Source organism: Amblyomma maculatum, chromosome 5 (genome assembly GCF_055883805.1).
Source record: "Amblyomma maculatum isolate TAMU_Amacu chromosome 5, ASM5588380v1, whole genome shotgun sequence".
Lineage (NCBI taxonomy): Eukaryota > Metazoa > Arthropoda > Arachnida > Ixodida > Ixodidae > Amblyomma > Amblyomma maculatum.
This window is the reverse complement of record NC_139348.1, coordinates 121255309-121274360: the sequence shown is the minus strand read 5'-3', so window position 1 is coordinate 121274360 and position 19052 is coordinate 121255309. Positions and strand designations below refer to the sequence as shown.

The following is a 19052-nucleotide window of genomic DNA, read 5'->3' as shown; positions in this document are numbered from 1 at the left end:
TTGCATTCTTCCATGCTTCCGGTACCGTCGATGACACCAGGCACTGCGTATACAGGGTGGCCAGTTTTTCTAGCACGATATCCCCCCCGTCCTTCAGCAAATCTGTAGTTATCCGATCCTCTCCAGCTGATTTCCCCCTTTTCATAGTTTCTAGTGCTTTCTTGACCTCGTCCTTCGTCACTGGTGGAACGTCTGACTGTTTTTCCCTATCGCCAATCTCATTACGGTCCTGACTACTTTGGCTACTGTAGAGATCTGTATAGAACTCCTCGGCTACTTTGACTATCTTTTCCATATTAGTGATGACGTTGCCCGCCTTGTCCCTTATCGCATACATCTGGTTTTTGCCTATGCCCAATTTCTTCTTTACCGTTTTAAGGCTTCCCCCGTTCTTTACAGCATGCTCAATTTTCTCCATGTTATACTTCCTTATATCGGCCACCTTGCGCTTATTGATTAGCTTTGATATCTCGGCCAATTCGATCTGGTCTGTTGGATTGGAAGCTTTCATACTCTGCCGTTTCTTAATCAAATCTTTCGTCTCCTTAGACAGCTTACCGGTATCCTCTCTAACTATCCTACCGCCTACTTCTACCGCGCACTCAGTAATGATATCTCTGAAATTATTATTTCTTTGAATACTCCAAGTGAAAACGAACGAGTGAAAGCTTATAATCTGGGCCGGCGCCTCATCCAGCACTATTTTGGAATGTCTTATCAAATGCGTGCAGCCAGAATCACCACTTATTTAAACGTCGCGCCATAGGTGTCGTCTCTGCATGCTACTGCTCCATATTGAAGCCATAGACGCTTTTCTTTGTTACCATCATCCACACCCACGTCAATTTGAATTTCTAAAATAGGTGCACAGAATTTCTGCGCTCTCCTAACTAATAATTTCAAACGCGTAGCAGGTAAAAGGCAAATACTTTGGCAAAACATTATTAAAATACCGGCTGACAATCCTAAGGCATAAACACTCTTTACTAAAATTAGCATTCTTAGCAAAACAGCTTTCTTTGCTTCGAGAGGAAATAATAGCTTGCAGTTTCTTTTATTTCAGCACTGTGAGAGGTAAGGAGTTATAATAAAACGTCTCCTTAGGACGCAGCTAATAACACTTACAAGTGGTGAGATTATTCTTTTCCAGCGTACGTGCCACAGCTGCTATACTCTCAAAACGCTGCGGTGAAATTTAAATGCGCTCTTTAAACATAGAACATCTTAATGGAGGCAAGCGATAGAAAAGATAATCGCTGCTAAAGATCATACGGGGGAATATGGGAATATAAACCAAGGCCTCTTATAAAAAAAACGAAATCATCAAATCGGGCATTCCGTACCTTGCGGATACTTGGGCCACAAAGACGAAAACTGTTTGATCATATAAGTTATGTATGCATGTATGTATGTATGTATGTATGTATGTATGTATGTATGTATGTATGTATGTATGTATGTATGTATGTATGTATGTATGTATGTATGTATGTATGTATGTATGTATGTATGTATGTATGTACGTTTGGTTGGTTTGGTTTGTGGAGAACGTCCCAAAGCGACTCAGGCTATCAGAGACGCTGTAGTGGAGGACTCCGGAAATTTCGACCACCTGGGGTTCTTTAACGTGCACTGACATCGCACAGCACACGGGCGCCTTGCTTTACGCCTCCATCACAAAACTTCCGCCGAGGCCGGGATTCGATCCCGCGTTCTTGGAAACAGTAGTCGAGCGCCGTAACCACTGCGCCACCCCGTCGGGGAGGATGTATGTATGTATGTATGTATGTATGTATGTATGTATGTATGTATGTATGTATGTATGTATGTATGTATGTATGTATGTATGTATGTATGTATGTATGTATGTATGTATGTATGTATGTATGTATGTATGTATGTATGTATGTATGTATGTATGTATGTATGTATGTATGTATGTATGTATGTATGTATGTATGTATGTATGTATGTATGTATGTATAACTTTATTAAGGAGCCCGCAAACGACGGGTTAAAGCGTCGTGACGCTGGCCAAGCGTCGATAGTGGTGGTAAACATTTCCAACAGATACAGGGTAGGCGTCAACCTACCCGCCTACACGAAGGCCTCGAGCCCTTGGACCCGGGTGGCGTGTTCGGCCAGTCGGATTACACCTAGCTCTCAGGGTGTGAGCTCAACAGTAAACCCGAGGTAATGCCCTACTCTGGACTAGCTTCAGATTCCCTTTTTGGGTGCTTGCGAAGCGTTGCGCCATCTAGGAGCGACCAGTAAAAGCTGTCTGCTATTGCCGTAATTGCCTTTTTAAAATCGCTTCGTTTAATTTTTTTGGCTCCCTCTTAGTTACCTCTACGACTGTTACACCTAGGAATGTTTACCTATATGCGCCTGTTGAGATGATTTTGTCAGATGGCTGTGCATTTATTAATATGAGAATTAGCAACTTCGAGATAGTTTACTTAATAGACCGCTTTTCTGACCAATGAAAACAGAGATATTTTCATACAAGGCAATATGAAAATTTTCGCAACTGGTAATATTAAACAAGCGCTTACTAAGACGTGGTACCCGCCATCATCGCCAAGCATTGAGCGCTTGGCGGGTGGCACTGTGACAGTAATGCAGTTGAAGCTTGACAGTGGAGTGTGTTTGCGAGGTTTGCGTGTTAAGGCGACCCAGAGGCCAGGGACAGATAACGCAATAAAGAGCTTCAGATAATTTAGCACCAACCAGTTTCTTTGACCTGCACTGACAGCCTACGAGTGGGTTTGTTTTAAGCTGGATCAAAAGGAAGTTGCCGTGGGCAGACCTCTATTCCATTTCCCTCAACACAGCTGCTGAGCACCATATTCCACGCGTTACGTTGATGAAAACCGAACTGACTGGGCATGATGACAAGACTGAGCATGATGACAATACAGGGACATTGGGTTAAGTATAATGGGCTTTTCTTTTCTCTTAGAAAAATGTCTCAGCGTGAACTTTCACGATTATTCTGTTTTTGTTTTTCTGATATATCAAAAAAGCAGGCCCTCTAACACGTTGCAGTCATAGTTTATCATAAGGTAGTTGTTAGACCCTATTGGAGATACCAGCGCGCATAATATGAAACTTTCGGTACAAGGCATTGTTAACAACGATGCCGTGGCTCACGGTTGTAAGTCGACTTCATTGCCTGAAGGGTTCTCTTTGAAGGAAATACTGCATCGCTGTATTCTGTTCGCCTATAGCATGAATCACAAGGAAGCTGCCCAATCGGTTCGAGAACTTGATAATCATGCTTCATATGGAAGTTTCATAACCTATGGCTCAGATATTTGCTGAACGAAGACGGCTGTGGGAGGAAAAAGCAGACTGCAGTTTTGGCTTGAGCTGTCGTAAATAATAGAATTGCTCATATAACTGAAGATGTAACATATTAGGCGAAGTGTATGAGCTACAGGGTGAATATTTTAGGCCCACGATACGGAAAAGGTAATGCGAATGTACTGCAACAGCCCCAGTAAACGTAATCGAGGACAAAGCAATATGGATGTTAGACCACAAGCTAGCATCGTTTTCTTATCCAAAATGACGTGTCGTCTTCATACAAATATCACCAGCCGCGTTAGCGTCTTGGCATATCATGTTTCACCCTGCCTTAAATATCCTTTTTTCTTACACCTTCACTGTGCGCTCCACCCACAAGCCGCCAGCATGTTTTCGCTAGCCGATGATACTGCACGACATCAGTAACTGTAAATTATAGAATATCGGGAAGAATTGTAAATACACAACTAGCGCAGCTTAAGTAGGTCAAACTGCACCTGCGCAGGTCGCCGTCTGTAAGATATTTTTCTCTCATTGAAGGGATGAAGCCCTTTTACAGCGATTACCTTTTCATGCATGCGAGGTTGTAGAATATTTGTGTAATTCTAGCATCAAAGGAAAACGTCTGTGCAAAGCACGCAACCGTAAAACGGTTAGCGCCGCGTGGTTTATTGTCTTATAGTGTGATTTGGATATTATCTATCGGGAGGCAAGCAATGCAATTCAAAGATACGTGCTGTGATTTCAGCTGCTTCGTGATAAATGCTCCTAAAGCGACATTGACTGCGGTCGCAGTCCAGAATAATTGATAACACCAGAGGTTATTTAAACAGCACTAGCAACGCGCACTTCACGGGGTTTTTGCGTTTGTTTTCCGTCCAAAAGCTGCCGCCGCGGAGAGACGAGCCGCGACCCTCAGGCTTATCATTGTAGGGGATTAACCACAAAGTTACCCTGGCGAGGCCTGTGCAAGCATGTGACAATAATAAACGCGCATTTACTGTTATACAATCTAGGCTGACATTCTGCTTCCTGATAAAACAATAATTTGTGCAACTAAAGAAATTCCTATATATATATTGTGCTGCAAACACTCAAGGATGGTATAAAAACAGCGAAAAGGGAAAGAGGTTGATGTATTTCTATTTGTGTTCGCTTTAAAGCGTGCGAACCGCACATTTCAAGCTCAACCCATTTGTTAATCGTACGTAGCATACAATTGTAGGCGAGAAATAACATTGCACCCAACATCAGGCAAACGTTGTTTTTTCAAGCTTTTCAGCTTTTATTACCGTTATGTACCCCACAGTAAACTACTGCATAAGCCACTAAATGGGGTGGCTGCTTCAGTTGCTGTTGCTGTTGCTGTTAGCGGCATTGTCAGGATTGCTGTTGGCATTGTCATTGCTGTGTTCGTTGCTGCTGCTGGCGTCAGCGTTGTTTGCGTTCGCGTTAGCGTCGTTATTTGCATTGGACGTGTCGTGGTCGTCGGCCAGTGCTACAGTGCAGAGTTGCGTTGCGGCGATCGCTACGACAAACAGAAAGCTGAGCGCCCTGTAGCTGGCACCAAAGGCCTTCTTCTGGGAGACTGGAGACATGGTGCTTCCGTAGAATTGCTAACTGGCAGAGCTGCGAATAAAAAGACCGACATAACTTGAGTGAATACCACGTTCCATATATGCGAATTAAAGAGTCAGTTCGTCACTCTGATACGTGCAATAATTCAGTATCGGGACAGAAGACACTGCGTGATATTTGCCCTTTAGATTTCTGCTTGTACCTCAAAAGGTGAGTCACTGATAAGGGTAAATATAGAAGTTACAGCTGCAATAATTTAAATGGGAGTGGCTTCACTACAGCGACATCTGCATGAAGGTTGTTCGTTTAGGTCGATAAAGTGATGCTGAAAAGAAACCGCGGGATCGCACTAAGAACAGATAGCGTTGGAATCAATACACCGAGAATGGCGGTGACGTGGTTTCATAAATAGTCGTACATGATAAGCTACTAAAATAAATGTGTCGTGAAGGCAGGTTCTTACCAGTTTACGAAATGGTGGCCCAGTGGCTAAGTAAAGGCAACGATGGTAGAGTTTCAGGTACCAATAGTTGACACTTATTCAGCCTTTACAGGAGCAAAATTATCAAATTGGGTTTCGCAATGTCTACATGGACACTGAAAGTTGCTCACTGTTACGGCATCTCTATCATTGCAAGAAGAGCTACATTGAATGACCTAGTGCTTTAATTTGGTGTAACGGCTCTTCCACGCCGCCTATCGAAATAAAAGCGGTTTCTTTAAGAGCATACTTAAGTATAATAGGGATTGCAATAAAGAAACAATGATTAAAGGAGATAATTTCGATTTACACGGATGCCCAAACGGTCCGCGTGTGAGTTCTTTCCTCTCTAAACAATGCTCACTAAGGAATTTGTCATCCGTATTCAGAGTGGGCTCCTTGCCTGAATCAGGAGCTACTGAGCTATCCCCCCCCCCCTCTACAGTCCCCAGAAATAACAGGGCGTCCTTTATGTGAGCTTCGATTATGATTTACCAAATGTATGGTTGACTTCCCCGCTCATCTGTCGATTGGAAGCTATGCTTTGGACCAACACTTCAAGTGCATAAATAATATTTCGACCTCTATGATTCCGGTACCTTTTATTCGCAATCTGTGCAAAATAACATTCCGCGCGTGTAGAAGTATTTTCTATTAAATTCAAGTTGTCTTAGCCAATTGAGTATTGATAAGCTCTGGGCATTGCTAAGCTGTATAAAAAAGGTATTACAATGACAAGATGAATATGATAGGTGATGCCGAACATGTTCTGCTCGGAGTGTTCAGGCAGCCATAATAATATGTACCCAAGCCAGACTTTCTCTCTGTCCTTTATGATTGCTAGAGTAAAAACCAGGGAGGGCGAAATGGACGGGGAGGAGAATGAAGCCACAGACTTGCGCTATGTGCTTTGTATGTTTTCATTCTCGTCGCTTATCTTCGCGCTAATTATTTTCAACGAACTTCACTCCACTAGCCCACGCGAATCTATTAGATCTTTAGCGTCCATAGATTTTAATAGGCTTTGTCCCGGAAAGTATGAAATTTCACAGCAAAACAATGATTGAAAGAGTATGACAGTAATCTTGCTCAAAATCTTCGTCAATGCGAATCACACATGGCACTTATTGTAAGTTAAGCTTGCACAAAGTTATGCAGCATAATTAGCAGAGGCAGATGAAACTCTACTGCATCTTAAGAAATAAGTACTGTTAATAAAGACATGGTGCTTATATGCGAGTGAGCACCATGTGAATATTGCAAAGTGTTATAGCCCTGCTGTAACTGTAGGCGTTTACAAAAATTTTAAATTGTGCGCTCACTTACCCTACCGAGGTTTCCTGTCGGTTTGTTGCCTGAGTAGACGTGTCACTGGTCGATCCGTGCTTACATTTATATATACTGTTGCAAAATGCACACGTCTCCTTAGACGTCTGAGCTATTCTAACAATTGTTCCGTCGCCTTTCTACTACCAATGACGTACACTCTCTTAACTTAGAAATCAGAGGCTTGGAGTATTGTTTCCCTATGTATAATACGTAATATAAACTAAGGAACAGGCATTCTAGCCGGCCTCGACAATAATGGCCGGGCCGCATTGTTATCAAGCGGCGTCAAAGTGCCTCACAGCTAGTATCCTCAAAGCCTAGAAAAATCTGAGAAGCTTTTACTTCCTTAAAAAACAATTACTTCAGAAACAGCGTCGTTCATTGTCGATTTTTTTTTTTTTTTTTTTGTTAAACCCTTCGCGTGAGATAACATTTTTTTTTTTTTTTTGGCGAGACCACGCTTGCAGATGAAGAATAGGAATAATATGATATACGATGCCTTAGAAGCTCTGTCTAAATTCCCGGGGAAGAGATATTTTTCGTCGGCATGACGTGGCTAGCAAAACCGTGCTCGCTCAGTTCCAAAAAAGAAAATATTTTTTTTTTCTAATCCAAATATGTATAGGTGCGGACAACAGTAAACGGAGCACCCTATTTGCGCCTAAAATATTTCAAGTGTTGCATAATTGGGCAGTCGTGATATGTGCGAACCGGTAGTAGATACCCGTGCACTTTCACTTGGACACATATTGCTTTCTTATCTCCAGTGCAGAAAGGGTGATTTTAATTTAAACGAAAACGTGCGCTCCTTTTACTAATGCGTTCACCCGTACGCTTACATCCGAGTACATGCATCCCATGTATCCCATTACAAATGGACCCAATGTTTCAAGAGAAGCCTGTTACATCTAAAACGTTTACAAGACGTCTCGTAAAATTCATGTACAGCATCGTCACTATCTATTTGAGCATAATGACTGACGGTAATACGACACGTGAGCAAATATAAATCGAAACAGATATTCTGCCTCACTCCGTTTACCCCTCGTGAAGGTGAAGATTTTGTATTAGCTAAAAATCTTGTCCCAGAAACTTCTCGAAAGCAAAGCACTCGTGCATTTTTACATCGGCTTGAAGCGCTTCCACTGCCACTGAGTTCATTGCGCAGACGCAGACACCGCAGGATGCGGCCTAGAACAGCAAGTAATGTAGTTTGAAGAAATATTTCTTTCATTAGAATGGGGGGCACATCAGCGTGAGGGCGGCTGTAGTAATCCGCCTACAGGGAAAGGGCTTTATGGAACGGGCGCCAAAGAGCTGTGCTTTAACATTTACCTCATTACATGTGGCATCATCGTCCAGTGTCATTCATCAAATGATGACAGCAGGAAACCTGCTGCCGTACATGGCGTGAACTTAAAACGACGGTATAAGACTTTTTGCTAACATAAAATTATATCGGGACTGAAAAACACATGTACAGTTAGTTTATTGAGTTAATTGCATTTGTCGGTCAGGTTGGTCTTGAAGACATACGCTGTGGTTTGAGCATATCTAGATGCAGGGGACGCGCTGAGAACAGGCGATCGAAGTAAATATATATATATATATATATATATATATATATATATATATATATATATATATATATATATATATATAGAGAGAGAGAGAGAGAGAGAGAGAGGGGAGACAGGCTGTGTATCTTACAAACTCTTAATAAGGAACGTGCATCTTAAAAATTGGTATTGAGAAAACATCGGACCAACATGGCTCAATATCCATATATATATATATATATATATATAGAGAGAGAGAGAGAGAGAGAGAGAGATTTTCTCTCTCTGTTTCTCATCCCTGACTTGACCACAATCTTGAATATGAGAGCGAAGGAAACGGACGAGGAACCGGCAAATGTAAACAGTAAGAGCTAACGCTCCTAAATATAAACTAAGGTGCAAAATCTCAGCATAAGGAGGCATTATTGGCTATAGGGGCTTCTTTATTATGTGACTTTTGTTTCATACAACATTAACTGCGCCTATTGGAGGCACAGACAGGTCGGCGTAAGCGGCACGTCCATCGATGACGTGGCACAGTGACTATGGCAGGAAATTTCAAATGCGTCCTATACTGCTCTATGTCACACTCTTTTGCTGCGGTAACTCACCTAAATGGTCACTTTAAATGTGGGAGTGGCGGTCCTTTTCATTATGCCAAGCGGAGAAGCAGAGAAATAAAAGGAAATACATAAAGTGACCGAATAGCGCACGCGGTTCATTTTAGTGTTCTAGTCAGTACGAAACGTTAGCAGTAAACGTCGCCTTTCCACCAAGCCTCCCTCGCGTCTCATGCTCTACGTGCGTAGTTTTGTCAATAATGGTCGAGATTCTCGTGTTCTACAAGCTTTAGAAAATGAGTTGTTCTCTGTTTTCTATACTGACGTTGCACCCTCTTGTCTGTGGCTTTAAACTTCCATTTCCAACTAAATATCCATTGTTTTATTATTAATTTTAACACCAGTGAGCTTTTTTGAATAGCTAGGTTATAACTTAATAATAAGTTATAGAGTAAATAACGTGCACCACGGCTGCGATGTTTATTACTATTTTTTCGTGTATTGCGAAGTTCTTATCTGTGGGCTTTTCTTCAAGTTTGGCTTGAACTCGTGGTAGACATAGTATCATAAATAGATTCTTATGAGTCTTTTAAATGTTATTCTTCAGTGGTGCACATAAGCTGCTGCTACAATATTCTTATGTAATATGCACGACAAATAGCGAGTAGCTAGCGCTCACCATCTGAGTCTAGTAAGTTAATAAAATCTTGCCCATTAATCCTAGCGTGCATGACTTTGACAGAAAACTACAGGTGGTGGTGGTGGTGGGGAAAACGTTTATTGCATATTTGGAGGTTTGACGCGGAGCCTTAAGGGCCTCGGCCTTACAATACTGTGTGAAGACCCTAGTCAGGGACCCTATTGGCGGTTGCCGTCGCACGCGCACGCCGCGTTAAGGCCCTTTGAGCCTGTAGGTCACAGCAGCCGAGCAGAGTCGAAGTAAAGGCTACCGACTTTTCGCCAGATTGTTCGAATCCTTAGACCTCAAGAATTTTAAGCTACTACAGTTATACTTGATACTCCTTCGGCCATTTGCTTTACCAGGATGGTGAAGTTCGTATCGAGAAGATCAAAACACAACACTGCACTGTGAGCCGCATGAGGCCGAAATGCGCTTTCATGCGACTGCATCAAGCTCGCCAGGCGTAATCAGCATGTCTTCACGCCTGGTAGCAACTTGAAAAACTTAACAAAGCATATGAATTTCTATGGAAAGCAACATGTCAGCTGCAAGGAGAGGGCAAAAATACATCTTGTTTATAGAAATTAACCTTTTTTCATTTGTTAACTAATCGAAGTTAAGAAAATGACACTGAAATTTCGAAATCACAACGCTGACTTATTCTTAGCCTACATTTTCACGAATTCGTTATTCTGGCTCTGAGCAGATTGTGCACTAGATCTTTCACAGATGCTTATATAAACTCTGTATGCCTTTTCAGAGAGGAGATAAAGGAAATGAAATATTTCTTTTTGTTTTCGTTTATTTTTTCGACAAAACAGAAAGTTGATACTAATTTTTGTCAATTGGCATTATTTGAATTTTATTATAAGTATTATTCGCACGCAGATCCATTTAGCGTTTCTAATAGTTTGTTGGAGCAAGTCCTCCACTTTCATTCAACATTTTTCGAGCATGGGTAAAAGCTTGACATTGCCTGCGCGTGACGGGACATCATGGTGCTGTCATATTGGGTAAATATTTGATATTCCTAGTGAAAAAACCCTATGAGCCATAATAACCTCATACAGATTTCTCATAATAAACTCATACTAAACTCGTACAATCTCATATAATCTCATACAAATATCATTGAAATTAAGAGAAATATATGAGATAGCTAGATATTTGTATGAGTTTTGTATGAGTTTAGTATGAGAAATCGCTATGAGGTTATCGTGGCTCATATGGGTTTCTCGCTAGGGATATGAACTGATGGTTACCCGTTCTCTTGCACATATTCTTTGTTTAACTGTCCCTCAGGATGGGCGCCTGACTATATGCCACAGCATACGCACGCCCTAAACTTAAAAAAAGTTTGGCGATGACCATCTTGCATTGATTTTATTAGGGTGTGAATTTAAAAGAATAGCATTGGTTTCGTTGCTTTTCATTATAAGGTTTATGCGAGATGCCAAAGTGAAAGCCTCCGGCAATTTCAACCACCTGGTATCCTTTAACATGCGCTGAAGTCGCACAGTACTCGGGCGCCTTGCTTCGCCTCTGTCAAATAGCGGCCGACGCGGCTGCGGTTTGACCCTAGATCCTTTTGGGGACAGCCGTCGAGCGCCCTACCTATTTCACCAGCAGGGAAGGATGAATGATAAAGAATACAGTGCACATTGTGATAGAGCAAGAAATGAAAGGGCCTGAGGTAAATGCAATTGTAATGTCATGCAGATTTTCATACAGTGTCTCTAGAGCCGGCCTGACGTTGCAGCACACAAATAACCTAAAACCCTCTGAAAGCTTTGTTTGAATCCAAAAATATTGTTTCATCTTACAAATCCGCGCCATTTACTTTCTGCTGTACGTTTTTCATTTTCCTTCCGGTTCAGGCGGCCGCTGATATTTTGTTTTACTATCCAACGACAAAAAGACGCCTTTATTATTTTGTTCGCAATGTCTTTTTTACCTCCCTGAATCTAGGCTGCAAGCCACAGAAAAGATGCAATGAAAGTATTGTTGAGTACGTACCGTCTCCTAACATAGCGGAGCAGGGGTATATCGCGAACGACAGTTTAAATTTGTCTGTGTTACCAGCCTTCATTTAACAGGTGTTCTGTGTCAAACGCCTGCAGTGACGTGGACTGCACCTGCTGGCTACTGATGTCAGGTGCTCGCACTGAAACCTTTATTCCCGCTGAGCTTTCTACATTATAGTGTAAATTATTGTGTGACCTACTGTGTAGGATGTGCACCATCGTTTAATATAGAATTCCGGATCTATAACCTAGAGATATAAAATATTATCAACCCTCAACCAATGTGTGGTCTTCTCGAGGTCAGACCACATGAAAACTTTACATATTTATATCGCTTTATTTTGTGCCAAGCTTGGCGACAATTTGTGCGTGGGTATGTCGCGCATGATACGAAACGAGAGCTGTCTGCGTCGAAAACGAGAAATCGAAAGGCGCCTTCGCCGAACTTCCACCGAAGGGAAACGCTGGCGCCATCTGGTAACGATAGATTTAGGCGCCAAGCTTGTCTATGCGCATGTTTAATCCTGGTGTTTTTTCTATCCATCCAATAAAAACCCAACCACACTGGAAGAATTACTTTTGCCAGATAAAATTTTCACTCATTCACTGTACCATGCCAGGTGAAGTAACTACCTTTCGGCATCAACTCGGCGTTCGCGGATTTCGGTTCCTGGATTTCGTCGTAGGCAATGCTCATTTCGCAAAACGCGTGAGCAAAACACGTAAATGTCGTTTCCAAATATAGTATGAAAAAAAGGAGACATCAGTAAAGCTTTTTTCGGTGTTCTACCGCCAGCTGGTCTAAGGTGGAGGTGAGCGAATTTTCAAAAATCCTACGATCATATTCTATGACGCTGTAAAACGCGATTAATTATTGCAGCACATTGAGGTCAAGGAGACTTCAGTGGTAGAAGCTTTCAATTATAGCCTTCGGGTATCACTTTCATTAAGGTCGCGTAGAAAAATCTAGATGAATCCAGGGCGAGAAATAGTTCCGCGTTCTCCAGTGGTTTTGGGATTTCCACATAGACAGCCTCTAAGTACTTTCATTCACAGTATTAAGCTTTTAGCTCGGAGAAAAATTACCTCTATATAAGCGATCGTAACGTTAGAGTTGGCGGAGAGAGATTTCTAGATAACAGCAACCTCGCCAACACAACGAACAAGCTGATATTAAAGCAGAAGAGTTGTCTTTTATTATGTGATGAGTTTGGTTGCGGTGCTTAGTCAAAAAGGGCAATGTAATTTCACTACCTGGTCGCTTTAATTTAGAACGTGAAAGCACGTAAGCATTAACAAGTTTTACTTTTCGTAAGAAGAGAGGTACGGGGTATGGAAGATACATGGGAGGTATATACATCTGAAAAATTACCTCCGTAAAACTCGGCACCTATTGCTGCAATAGATGAACACGTAATCCACTGAGCCGAGACAAAGCTCGGCGCTTAGGACTAACCTACCTGGCAGTGTTTGAAATCTAGTTTGTTTTCCACAGCCATTTGAGGAGAAATAGCGGCAGCAGAACTTATCAGGCTGAGGTCTACGACACAGAGTGATTCATGAATGAGTGAACGAAGATGTACACCCATTGCTCTCAAGGTAAAGCCTCCTGAAAGCACATAGCCTCCACTGACGTATCCGATTGGTGGACGTTGTTATTTCAGTCATGTCACAGTCTCCTTTATGTTAGCAGTATCACAAACTTGTAGCGGACACGTCATCAGTTTTACTCTGCCGCAATGCTGTATATCACACTCTTTTGGCTTCCTCTGTCACTTGTTAAATTGGTTTAGAGCTAAAGAAAAGCACAGTATATGTCATACATTTACTGTGGACACCTGTAACGTGCCATAAGAGACGGAAAGAAGTGCAAGTGAAAGCGGAAAGAGAGAGATGCCGTGATGCTGGGCTGCAGAATGATTTCGACCACCTATGGATCTTTCACGTGCAATGAATTCGCGCAAAAAAACACGGACGCATATCCGTTTCCAATCCATCAGCACGCATCCGCCGGTATCGAGTTCAAACCCGTGGTACTCCTGCGCAGTAGCCGAGTGTCTTAACATCTGAGCTGCCATGACAAGTTTCACTTCCCGTGAACTAGAGCACGAGCTCCTAAAGTTGGTTAAAAGAGACAGATGTAAGACACCTCATTGCAGACATTCTGACGGCTTTTTTTTTTTTTCTGATCACTAACAATCTTACTGACACTTCGTTTTTAAGACAGCAATTAAAAATTACGTATTCTGGGCACAAAAAAACGCATAGGGGAAATGAAAAGGGCTATAGATTAGGTAAAACATGTACTGCAAGCAGCATTCAATTGATTTCTGTCGCAGAGGACGGTGCGTTCTGAAGAGTTTCGCTACTGTAAGCTCAGACATCCACCGACATACGCCAGAGGTCAACAGCTTCATTCGCATCTTTTGTCAACGCTTTACGAATTATTTTCATAGTAGCTAATTGTATTCATAAAGTAAATCTTTCAAACAATATTGATTTTTCACTGCATTATGACATTATTTTACAAATATTATTTCAAATTGTAGTGTTAGATGACGCTTCGTTCTGAGTTAAAAGAATTCAGCCACAGATGTTGTTGAAACAGGCTTCCTCTATCCTTCCTTTTTACTGTTAAGCTTAACGTAAAAATGGCGCTAAAAAAATACTCCGCTTAGCTCAATGCATCTCAGCTGAATAATACTGAAGCACAAAGGCAAGTTTTTATTTTCATAACTAATTGGAGGAATATGACAACATTTATTATTTTGTGGTGTGGTAATGCTTGTAGGAAAAAAACACACATACGCGTCTTTACGCCAAATATTCTAGGCCGTTTAATTGTTGCCACGCTTATTAGGGTGTTTGTTGCTTTAAACGAGAACAAATCTTCTCTGTTCTGTTCTCTGCCAAAACAAATGCCCGTGATAAGAAAATGTTGCGTTTTTTTTTTTTTGCACCACACCAATGCGCTAAGTGCTGGGTATATTTTACGATTGGATCGAATCAGGGGCAAGTTAAGGCCACCAAATCCTACGTCACCTAAATTCAAAATCAAGAATACAGCTTGATAGAAGTCATTTTATTACTTGCTTATATTAATATTGACTTTATTCGAAGGCATTTTCATGGAAATTCAAATATTACTACGCAAAAAGGGCCAGCATGTTATAAAAAACAAATTTGCTGGAAATGTCAAAGTTACTAAGCAGTATAAGGAATCCTTCAGCTTAAAAAAGGCAAAGGTCAAGTGCCAAGGCAGCAAGCTTATGTTCGACGCGCACAGCACAAATATTTGCTTGATGACCATTCCGCAATTTCAAATCACCAGCGCCCTTTGAGAAACACGCTAAAATTTATAGAATGATTTCGACACATTTTACAAATAATTTGAATAACCCTCTAACTGGTAAGCCGAAATACTGACAAATCTGCGCGCTTAATGCAACATTTCCCTCGGTGAAAAATCTCAATATCGAGTGGCACTCTAGCAAACACGCGGTTATGTTCTTGAGCTACTATTATGTTGATAGGATTGTCAAATAATTGGCCAAATAGTATTCAAAGCCTCTGATGTAACATAACTGGCGACAGCCTTCCACTATTCTCAAAGAAAAATTATAACGTAAAATACAGGCCAGTACAATTTACGAATCCGGGTTTATTTCTTTGAGTAAAGTTTTACTGCTCAATATGTTTAATGTGTGAGTGTACTGCAATTTTGGATTTATTCTATTCTGATTCCATCGTGCTGCAGTCCCCAATACATTATAACATAAGTACTTATCCGCTCATCATCACCGACTAATAATGTTATTCGTCTGTTTGTGCTGTCACTCTGATTAACCAAGCTGCTTCGTGAGATCCTAACTACGCGGCCTCTCATCGGTAATACAAACTGAGTCCGGCATGGTGGATTCAAAGTGCATTTACACCTGAAGTGTCTTTCAAGTTCACCAGCCAACAGAGAGCGATGGAAGCTATGGCTGACAAATGACTCGCCATGATTTCTTGTAGATATTCACTTTAAAAGAAAAACAATCACAAGTAGATTCGAATTAGTCGCGTTCGAAAACAGGTATTGTGGTTAAATATCTGTACGCCTTAACTGCTACGCCACACTTTATTTAACAACAGAACGAGACTGACCGAAATGTCATGAATGGATGGATGGATGGATGGATGGATGGATGGATGGATGGATGGATGGATGGATGGATGGATGGATGGATGGATGGATGGATGGATGGATGGATGGATGGATGGATGGATGGATGGATGGATGGATGGATGGATGGATGGATGGATGGATGGATGGATGGATGGATGGATGGATGGATGGATGGATGGATGGATGGATGGATGGATGGACGGATGGATGGATGGATGGATGGATGGATGGATGGACGGATGGATGGATGGATGGATGGATGGAATATAGGAGCGCCCCCTTTGAAACGGGGTGGTAGCAGTAGCTATCATGCTCATTTTTCTCCATATATCTTAATTATTGATTTAGATTCGTTAACTAAACCATCATTCTAGTTCTTAATTTTTTTGTTTCTACATTACTAACATTATGTCACTTCTCTGCTTTTAAGCCACCAATCTTCCAGTCGTTTTTTGCAGGTTTCCACCGCCGGCAAAAGTGGCGCCACAGCGCTACTTTTGACATTTCGGCCTAACTCCCGCTCTCTTCTGGCGGAGAGAGCGGGAGTTAGGCCGCCGTTCATGCGCACCGCCATCTCTCACGGACGGCGCGAGTTGGTCGCCCAGCTTTGAGGCGTGACGTCATAACACCTGTGGCGCTCCTGGCGGAGAGAGCGGGAGTTAGGCCGTCGTTCATACGCACCGCCGTCTCTCACGGACGGCGCGAGTTGGTCGCCCAGCTTTGAGGCGTGACGTCACACAGAGGCCATGCGAAAGGTAATTTCCTGTGCGCCGCCGTCGCACCGCAAAGGCTTGAAAGTGAAAGAAGTATTGTTTTCGCAATAAAAATCAATATGCTGCCTTTCTTCCGCGTGTGACACTCCCCGAAGGGTGCTTAAATGTATATTTGTATATTTGTCTCTTTTAACACAGTTCTCCAGACCGTCATCCAAGCCCTACCATCTTGGGCGTGCAAATTATCAGTATTGTACTATCTGCGGCATATCTTTTGAAGTTATTCTTCCCTAGAACAGGACTCAGCGAAAGCATATTCCTATGAAGAAGTGGATTATGAAGTGCACAAAACAATGTCACTTACAGAAACATTATTTGAAAAGATGTGCCCATCTGGCCAGACTGGAACGATACTACGAGCGACAGCTGCTCACTCACTGCTCCATAGCCGCATTACTGATAAGCCCTGGGCTTTGTCGCCTTTTCTGTGCGCCTTATCCATGGAGGGTGTTGCAGTGGTAATCTCAAACCAACTCGCGAGAGCTGCATGATCGTATACGCACTGCTCTTAGCACGATCGCACACTCGGCGTTTTTATTTCAAGCAGAGCTGGGCGTGTTCCACGAACATCAAAGTAGCAGGCATCCCAGAAAAAGTACATTAGCGCGCGGTTCAGTCAATGTGTCCTCAGAAAGTAATTTATCTGTCAGATTGTAAGTTTGGCTGAAAAGTGAGTCATATATCTAAATGCCAGTTGCTCGCGCAAAACCCCGCCACAGACTGTACCCTTTGTTAAAGTGCAACTCAAACCATTAGCATTGAAATATTAAGTGTTCACATCCGGCCCCAAATGATTTTGCTTGTTTCCAGCAACAAGAAGAGCTAGACATTAGTTTATTAGGAAAGATTGTCGAGCACAAAGCAGCTGGCTGTTCAATTTAATTGCAACGCTGGTTGAACGGGCTCGAAAAAAAAAACAGCGCATTACTAAAACTTGGACAGTGAAAGATAGGACGACACAGCGATGAAGCGTTCTATTTTTCTCTGTTCAAGTTTTAAGAGTGCGCTGTTGTTTTCCAAATATGTTCATTTAGTTTCGTTTGCGCATCACAATACAGCTATATGACATGCTTTGTCTTTCTTTCTGGCACCGTGGTAATTTGTAAAATATTCCAGGTAGCATTCGCCCACAACAGTTTGCAAAGAGGGGAATAGGACAGGTTTATTGCTGGCCATGAACCATAAATATTGTGATGGAACATCTTGCGCTCTTACTTCCTTTCTTCCACTGAAAAAGATGCAAAAAACAGCGTGGTTATGGGAGCAGTATAAAAGCGACTTACACATAGCAATATAGTTTTTCTCTAGTAAAAGATTGGTAAGTTATACAGAATACATTAAAAGCTGCGTGCGGGGGAATATTTTCCAAGAAGTAATTGCGCAATCCAAGTCATATACCTGTTAAACTTGCATCTTCAGAACACATTTTCCAACATGCCTTTTTTTCTTATATCCTCCAAAATAATATGGTAGGAAATACCAATGGCTTTAGCATGCCAACAGTTTTCAAAATATGCGGAAAATATTGTTTGATCTCTTCGTTTGCATTTATTTTAATTTCAATCACCAAAATGTTATTGATCTGTGCTTTAAAATAAACAAATAGTAACTGGCACTTCTGAAAGAGCGGCTGACATGATGAAATGAATGTCCGTTTCCGAATTAATTAGAGCAGAGTGCCTTAAACAGTCGAAGAAGAGAAACAGAAGAGCTCAGAAAAAGGATGCACGGTTACGACCTAGGGCACGTCCCGTGCCCTGGCTAGCAGCACTGACTGCTCACCCTCGAGAACTTCGTCCGCATAACCGTAGTCGGCGCCGCCTTTCCAACCTTTCTGCCCGCCCTTCCAGCCTTTCTGCCCGCCCTTCCAGCCTTTCTGCCCGCCCTTCGTCCCGTAGCTTTCGCCGCCATGCCATCCGCCCTTTGATCCCAAGTCTTCGCCTCCATGCCAGCCCTTGACTCCTTTCTGCCCTTTCTGGCCACCTTTTATGCCCTGCAGCTGTTGTTGCTGCTGCTGGCCACCTTTAACGCCCGGCCTGGCAGTTGTGGGCTTGGGGGTTGTGGGCTTAGGCTTAGGCGGGCAGCCTTTTAGCCCTTTGCAGCCTCCTTTCACGTTATGCCGACCTTTGGCGCCACCTTGCCCTTTTTGTCCACCACTTGGCCGCTGAGGTTCCTGGGGCTGTTGTGAACCTTTCTGACCTCCGGAGGGCTTCTTGTGAGGCTGTCCCTTTCTGGCCGGGGAAATTTCCTCATCACCTCGAAGGTTAATACTGCAAAGCGGAAAGCCTCAAATAAATATTTTTTTCAAAATGTAGTCCACTATAAATTTCTAACTAATGAGGTTCGTTATGCGTTGCCTAGTACGAGAGCAAAAGACGAAATCAGTGGTGTGCTTGCTCGTGTGTTTCGAGTTAATTATCAGACCTGTGCCAGTATCAGAGAGTTGATAGGCCACTCATTTTATTTATTTTTTGGCTATATTTCTTATTCGGTCGATTTCATCTTTAGTGCAAGATATAGAACAAATATTGTATTCCGCTCTCACAAGGATGCCAGCTTTAATTCTGCATTGTAAGGTTCGTTCGT

At 42.2% G+C, this 19052-nt stretch overlaps 1 long non-coding RNA gene across 3 annotated transcripts in view; it reads right to left on the bottom strand.

Annotated features, from left to right (window-relative positions):
• Positions 1 to 4444: 4444 nt before the first annotated feature.
• LOC146189364 (uncharacterized) overlaps positions 4445 to 19052 on the bottom strand; it is a 36879-nt gene continuing 22271 nt past the window's right edge. The window contains exons 1-2 of one of the 3 annotated variants that reach the window (XR_014707292.1): positions 16771 to 16852; positions 4445 to 4938 (exon numbers count right to left, since the gene is read on the bottom strand). This is a non-coding gene — a long non-coding RNA (uncharacterized LOC146189364). Of the gene's footprint in view, positions 4939 to 16770; positions 16853 to 17620; positions 17695 to 18248; positions 18737 to 19052 lie in introns of those variants that run through there. The other 2 variants (XR_014707294.1, XR_014707293.1) reach the window with 2 other exon arrangements.